Source organism: Heterodontus francisci, chromosome 28, assembly GCF_036365525.1.
Source record: "Heterodontus francisci isolate sHetFra1 chromosome 28, sHetFra1.hap1, whole genome shotgun sequence".
NCBI classification, from domain to species: domain Eukaryota; kingdom Metazoa; phylum Chordata; class Chondrichthyes; order Heterodontiformes; family Heterodontidae; genus Heterodontus; species Heterodontus francisci.
The window spans coordinates 6,923,283-6,931,203 of NC_090398.1; positions in this window are offsets into that span (position 1 = coordinate 6,923,283).

Here is a 7,921-nt window from a genome sequence, read left to right on the forward strand (position 1 = left end):
AACATTCACTCCCTCCACCACCGACGCACAGTGGCAGCAGTGTGTACCATCTACAAGATGCACTGCAGCAATGCACCAAGGCTCCTTAGACAGCACCTTCCAAACCCGCGACCTCTACCAACTAGAAGGACAAAGGCAGCAGATAAAACCGAACACCTTATGTTCCCCTCGAAGTCACACACCATCCTGACTTGAAACTATATCGCCGTTCCTTTCCTGTGGCTGGGTCAAAATCCTGGAACTCCCTTCCTAACAGCACTGTGGGTGTACCTACCCCACATGGACTGCAGCGGTTCAAGAAGGCAGCTCACCACCACCTTCTCAAGGGCACGTAGGGATGGGCAATAAATGCTGGCCTGGCCGGTGATGCCCACATCCCATGAATGAACAACAAACACCGTCCCCATCAAACACTCCCAGGACAGGTACAGCACAGGGTTAGAGAAAGAGTAAAGCTCCCTCTACATTACACTGAGAGTGTGCCCCCTGTTTTCCAGTGAGGGGGGGTGGGGAAATCAGCCAGGTTTCCTGCTCTTGATCACCGTCCAGTGACCCCTGGTTTAGAGAGAGGGGGGAAAATCAGCCAGGGTTCCTGCTCCTGATCACTGTCCAGTGACACCTGGGTTAGAGCGAGAGACAGGGCAAATCAGCCAGGGTTCCTGCTCCTGAAAACTGTCCAGTGTCCCCTGGGTTAGAGAGAGAGAGGGGGAAATCAGTCAGGGTTCCTGCTCCTGATCACTGTCCAGTGACTACTGGGTTAGAGAGAGAGGGAAATCAGCCAGGGTTCCTGCTCCTGATCACTGTTCAGTGACCCCTGGGTTAGAGAGAGAGAGGGGAAATCAGCCAGGGTTCCTGCTCCTGATCACTGTCCAGTGACCCCTGGGTTAGAGAGAGAGGGGGAAATCAGTCAGGGTTCCTGCTCCAGATCACTGTCCAGTGACCTCTGGGTTAGAGAGAGAGAGGGGAAATCAGCCAGGGTTCCTGTTCCTGATCACTGTCCAGTGACCCCTGGGTTAGAGAGAGAGAGGGAAATCAGCCAGGGTTCCTGCTCCAGATCACTGTCCAGTGACCCCTGGGTTAGGGAGAGATGGAGAAATCAGCCAGGGTTCCTGTTCCTGATCACTGTCCAGTGACCCCTGGGTTAGAGAGAGAGGGGGAAATCAGCCAAGGTTCCTGCTCCTGATCACTGTCCAGTGACTCCTGGGTTAGAGAGAGTGGGGAAATCAGCCAGGGTTCCTGCTCCAGATCACTGTCCAGTGACCCCTGGGTTAGAGTGAGAGGGAAATCAGCCAGGGTTCCTGTTCCTGATCACTGTCCAGTGACCCCTGGGTTAAAGAGAGAGGGGAAATCAGCCAGGGTTCCTGCTCCTGATCACTGTCCAGTGACTCCTGGGTTAGAGAGAGTGGGGAAATCAGCCAGGGTTCCTGCTCCAGATCACTGTCCAGTGACCCCTGGGTTAGAGTGAGAGGGGGAAATCAGCCAGGGTTCCTGCTCCTGATCACTGTCCAGTGACCCCTGGGTTAGAGAGAAAGGGGGAAATCAGCCAGGGTTCCTGCTCCTGATCACTGTCCAGTGACCCCTGGGTTAGAGAGAGAGGGGCAATAAACCCGGGTTCCTGCTCCTAATCACTGTCCAGTGACCCCTTGGTTAGAGAGAGAGGTGAAATCAGCCAGGGTTCCTGCTCCTGATCACTGTCCAGTGACCCCTAGGTTAGGGAGAGAGAGGGAAATCAGCCAGGGTTCCTGCACCTGATCACTGTCCAGTGACCCCTGGGTTAGAGAGAGAGGGGGAAATCAGCCAGGGTTCCTGCTCCTGATCACTGTCCAGTGACCCCTGGGTTAGAGAGAGGGGGAAATCAGCCAGGGTTCCTGCTCCTGATCACTGTCCAGTGACCCCTGGGTTAGAGAGAGTGGGAAATCAGCCAGGGTTCCTGCTCCTGATCACTGTCCAGTGACCCCTGGGTTAGAGAGAGAGTGTGGAAATCAGCCAGGGTTCCTGCTCCTGATCACTGTCCAGTGACCCCTGGGTTAGAGAGAGAGGGAAATCAGCCAGGGTTCCTGTTCCTGATCACTGTCCAGTGACCCCTGGGTTAGAGAGAGAGGGAAATCAGCCAGGGTTCCTGCTCCTGATCACAGTCCAGTGACCCCTGGGTTAGAGAGAGAGGGGGAAATCAGCCAGGGTTCCTGCTCCTGATCACTGTCCAGTGACCCCTGGGTGAGAGAAAGAGGGGGAAATCAGCCAGGGTTCCTGCTCCTGATCACTGTCCAGTGACCCCTGGGTTGGAGAGAGAGGGGGAAATCAGCCAGGGTTCCTGCTCCTGATCACAGTCCAGTGACCCCTGGGTTAGAGAGAGAGGGAAATCAGCCAGGGTTCCTGCTCCTGATCACTGTACAGTGACCCCTGGGTTAGAGAGAATGAGGGAAATCAGCCAGGGTTCCTGCTCCTGATCACTGTCCAGTGATCCCTGGGTTAGAGAGAGAGGGGGAAATCAGCCAGGGTTCCTGCTCCTGATCACTGTCCAGTGACCCCTGGGTTAGAGAGAGAGGGGGGAATCAGCCAGGGTTCCTGCTCCTGATCACTGTCGATTGACCCCTGGGTTAGAGAGAAAGGGGGAAATCAGCCAGGGTTCCTGCTCCTGATCACTGTCCAGTGACCCCTGGGTTAGAGAGAGGGGAAATCAGCTAGGGTTCCTGCTCCTGCTCACTGTCCAGTGACCCCTGGGTTAGAGAGAGAGGGAAATCAGCCAGGGTTCCTGCTCCTGATCACTGTCCAGTGATGCCTGGGTTAGAGAGAGAGGGGAAATCAGCCAGGGTTCCTGCTCCTGATCACTGTCCAGTGACCCCTGGGTTAGAGAGAGAGGGGACATCAGCCAGGGTTCCTGCTCCTGATCACTGTCGATTGACCCCTGGGTTAGAGAGAAAGGGGGAAATCAGCCAGGGTTCCTGCTCCTGATCACTGTCCAGTGACCCCTGGGTTAGAGAGAGGGGAAATCAGCCAGGGTTCCTGCTCCTGCTCACTGTCCAGTGACCCCTGGGTTAGAGAGAGAGGGAAATCAGCTAGGGTTCCTGCTCCTGATCACTGTCCAGTGACCCTGGGTTCGAGAGAGAGGGGGAAATCAGCCAAGGTTCCTGCTCCTGATCACTGTCCAGTGACCCCTGGGTTAGAGAGAGAGGGGGAATCAGCCAGGGATCCTGCTCCTGATCACTGTCCAGTGACCCCTGGGTTGGAGAGAAAGGGGGAAATCAGCCAGGGTTCCTGCTCCTGATCACTGTCCAGTGATCCCTGGGTTAGAGAGAGAGAGAGGGAAATCAGCCAGGGTTCCTGCTCCTGATCACTGTCCAGTGACCCCTGGGTTAGAGAGAGAGAGGAAATCAGCCAGGGTTCCTGCTCCTGATCACTGTCCAGTGAGCCCTGGGTTAGAGAGAGAGAGGAAATCAGCCAGGGTTCCTGCTCCTGATCACTGTCTAGTGACCCCTGGGTTAGAGAGAGAGAGGGGAAATCAGCCAGGGTTCCTGCTCCTGATCACTGACCAGTGACCCCTGGGTTGGAGAGAGAGAGGAAACCAGCCAGGGTTCCTGCTCCTGATCACTGACCAGTGACCCCTGGGTTAGAGAGAGAGAGGAAATTAGCCAGGGTTCCTGCTCCTGATCACTGTCCAGTGACCCCTGGGTTAGAGAGAGAGGGAAATCAGCCAGGGTTCCTGCTCCTGATCACTGTCCAGTGACCCCTGGGTTAGAGAGAGAGGGTGAATCAGCCAGGGTTCCTGCTCCTGATCACTGTCCAGTGACCCCTGGGTTAGACAGAGAGAGGGGAAATCAGCCAGGGTTCCTGCTCCTGATCACTGACCAGTGACCCCTGGGTTAGAGAGAGAGAGGAAACCAGCCAGGGTTCCTGCTCCTGATCACTGACCAGTGACCCCTGGGTTAGAGAGAATGAGGGAAATCAGCCAGGGTTCCTGCTCCTGATCACTGTCTAGTGACCCCTGGGTTAGTGAGAGAGAGGGGAAATCAGCCAGGGTTCCTGCTCCTGATCACTGACCAGTGACCCCTGGGTTAGAGAGAGAGAGGAAACCAGCCAGGGTTCCTGCTCCTGATCACTGCCCAGTGACCCCTGGGTTAGAGAGAGAGGGAAATCAGCCAGGGTTCCTGCTCCTGATCACTCTCCAGTGACCCCTGGGTTCGAGAAAGAGGGGGAATCAGCCAGGGTTCCTGCTCCTGATCACTGTCCAGTGACCCCTGGGTTGGAGAGAGAGGGGGAATCAGCCAGGGTTCCTGCTCCTGATCACTGTCCAGTGACCCCTGGGTTAGAGAGAGAGGGGGAAATCACCTAGGGTTCCTGCTCCTGATCACTGTCCAGTGACCCCTGGGTTAGAGAGAGAGAGGAAATCAGCCAGGGTTCCTGCTCCTGATCACTGTCCAGTGACCCCTGGGTTGGAGAGAAAGGGGGAAATCAGCCAGGGTTCCTGCTCCTGATCACTGTCTAGTGACCCCTGGGTTAGAGAGAGAGGGAAATTAGCCAGGGTTCCTGCTCCTGATCACTGGATGGAAAGACATTCACAGATTGGACCCTTGAAGGGATTCGATGAATAATATGTTTGGAGTGATTCCCTCGCACAGATTGCCGGAGTGTTCTGTGTGACTGATGTGCCATTCGTTTGACGCCAACCCTGATAAATCCGAGGGCTGTTGCCATGGTTGCAAACTCCAAGCTCACCCACTGTTTCTACATTGAATAGCAGGTGAGAAACCAATTTTGCACCCTGAGAGAATGTGTGAATATCATCCAGGGAGAGGGAGAGAGGAGAGAGAGGGATAGAAAGAGGGAGCGAGAGATGGAGAGATGGAGAGGAGGTGAGAGAGAGGGATCCAGAGATGGAAAGAGAGAGAGAGAGGGGTAGAGAGCAAGAGAGGAGAGTTTCCTGGGCCCAACCATCTTCAGCTGCTTCATCAATGGCCTTCCTTCAATCATAAGGTCAGAAGTGGGGATATTCACTGATGATTGCACAATGTTCAGCACCATTCGTGACTCCTCAGATACTGAAGCAGTCCGTGTAGAAATGCAGCAAGACCTGGACAATATCCAGGCTTGGGCTGATAAGTGGCAAGTAACATTCGCGCCACACAAGTGCCAGGCAATGACCATCTCCAACAAGAGAGAATCTAACCATCTTCCCTTGACATTCAATGGCATTACCATCACTGAATCCCCCACTATCAACGTCCTAGGGGCTACCATTGACCAGAAACTGAACTGGAGTAGCCATATAAATACCGTGGCTACAAGAGCAGGTCAGAGGCTAGGAATCCTGCGGTGAGTAACTCACCTCCTGACTCCCCAAAGCCTGTCCACCATCTACAAGACACAAGTCAGGAGTGTGATGGAATACTCTCCACTTGCCTGGATGGGTGCAGCTGCAACAACACTCAAGAAGCTAGACACCATCCAGGACAAAGCAGCCCGCTTGATTGGCACCCCATCTACAAACATTCACTCCCTCCACCACCGACGCACAGTGACAGCAGTGTGTACCATCTACAAGATGCACTGCAGCAATGCACCAAGGCTGCTCAGACAGCACCTTCCAAACCCGCGACCTGTACCACCTCGAAGGACAAGGGCAGCAAATACATGGGAACACCACCACCTGCAAGTTCCCCTCCAAGTCACACACCATCCTGACTTGGAACTATATCGCCGTTCCTTCATTGTCACTGGGTCAAAATCCTGGAAGTCCCTTCCTAACAGCACTGTGGGTGTACCTACCCCACATGGACTGCAGCGGTTCAAGAAGGCAGCTCACCACCACCTTCTCAAGGGCAATTAGGGATGGGCAATAAATGCTGGCCTGGCCAGCAACGCCCACATCCCATGAATGAATAAATAAAAGTTAGATAGCAAAAGAGAGACAGGTGGAGAGAGACTGACACAGAGGGGCGAGGGGGGAGCGAGAGAGAGATGGGCAGAGAGAGATTGAGGTAAGGGAGAGAGCACAAGACAGCGTGAGGGGAGTGAGAGGGAGAGGGAAAGAGAGGAAGAAGTGGAGAGAGAGAGCGTGGGAAGGGGAATCGGAGAGAGGGGGAGGGAAGAGAGCCAGTGAGAGAGACTTGATGAGGGGGGGGGGGGGGGGTGTGCGAGAGAGAGAGGGGCAGAGGGAGAAAGAGAGGGCAAGAGAGGCAGAGGGAAAGGGGAAGAGGGAGATTGAGAGGGAAGGCAGAGAGAGAGAGAGGAGAGTGTGTGAAAGAGGGAGAGTGGAAGAGAGCGAGAGAGGTAAAGTGACGGAGAGCGAAAGAGAGACAGAGAGAGAGAGAGAGAGAGGGGGGGGGAAAAGGTACCAGTGAAGGTAAGAACGCAGAAAATCAATTCAGAGAAATGGGACATCACATCAAACCACAATTTAGAAAATACACCTCAGATGCAGGCTGTTCGGCCCATTGTGTCTGCTCAGGTTCTGTGCTAGCCCACTCCCAAACTAATCCCACTGCCCGCATTCTCCCCGCGTCCCTGTATCAATCCCTGCTCTCTCCCCGCGTCCCTGTATCAATCCCTGCTCTCTCCCCGCGTCCCTGTATCAATCCCTGCTCTCTCCCCGTGTCCCTGTATCAATCCCTGCTCTCTCCCCGCGTCCCTGTATCAATCCCTGCTCTCTCCCCATGTCCCTGGATCAATCCCTGCTCTCTCCCCGTGTCCCTGTATCAATCCCTGCTCTCTCCCCGCGTCCCTGTATCAATCCCTGCTCTCTCCCCGTGTCTCTGTATCAATCCCTGCTCTCTCCCCGTGTCCCTGTATCAATCCCTGCTCTCTCCCCGTGTCCCTGTATCAATCCCTGCTCTCTCCCCGCGTCCCTGTATCAATCCCTGCTCTCTCCCCGCGTCCCTGTATCAATCCCTGCTCTCTCCCCGCGTCCCTGTATCAATCCCTGCTCTCTCCCCGTGTCCCTGTATCAATCCCTGCTCTCTCCCCGCGTCCCTGTATCAATCCCTGCTCTCTCCCCGCGTCCCTGTATCAATCCCTGCTCTCTCCCCGTGTCCCTGTATCAATCCCTGCTCTCTCCCCGTGTCCCTGTATCAATCCCTGCTCTCTCCCCATGTCCCTGTATCAATCCCTGCTCTCTCCCCGCGTCCCTGTATCAATCCCTGCTCTCTCCCCGTGTCCCTGTATCAATCCCTGCTCTCTCCCCGTGTCTCTGTATCAATCCCTGCTCTCTCCCCGCGTCCCTGTATCAATCCCTGCTCTCTCCCCGTGTCCCTGTACCAATCCCTGCTCTCTCCCCGTGTCCCTGTATCAATCCCTGCTCTCTCCCCGTGTCCCTGTAGCAATCCCTGCTCTCTCCCCGTGTCTCTGTATCAATCCCTGCTCTCTCCCCGTGTCCCTGTATCAATCCCTGCTCTCTCCCCGTGTCCCTGTAGCAATCCCTGCTCTCTCCCCGTGTCCCTGTATCAATCCCTGCTCTCTCCCCGTGTCCCTGTATCAATCCCTGCTCTCTCCCCGCGTCCCTGTATCAATCCCTGCTCTCTCCCCGCGTCCCTGTATCAATCCCTGCTCTCTCCCCGTGTCCCTGTATCAATCCCTGCTCTCTCCCCGAGTCCCTGTAGCAATCCCTGCTCTCTCCCCGTGTCCCTGTATCAATCCCTGCTCTCTCCCCGTGTCCCTGTATCAATCCCTGCTCTCTCCCCGTGTCCCTGTAGCAATCCCTGCTCTCTCCCCGTGTCCCTGTATCAATCCCTGCTCTCTCCCCGCGTCCCTGTATCAATCCCTGCTCTCTCCCCGTGTCCCTGTATCAATCCCTGCTCTCTCCCCGTGTCCCTGTATCAATCCCTGCTCTCTCCCCGCGTCCCTGTATCAATCCCTGCTCTCTCCCCGTGTCCCTGTATCAATCCCTGCTCTCTCCCCGTGTCCCTGTATCAATCCCTGCTCTCTCCCC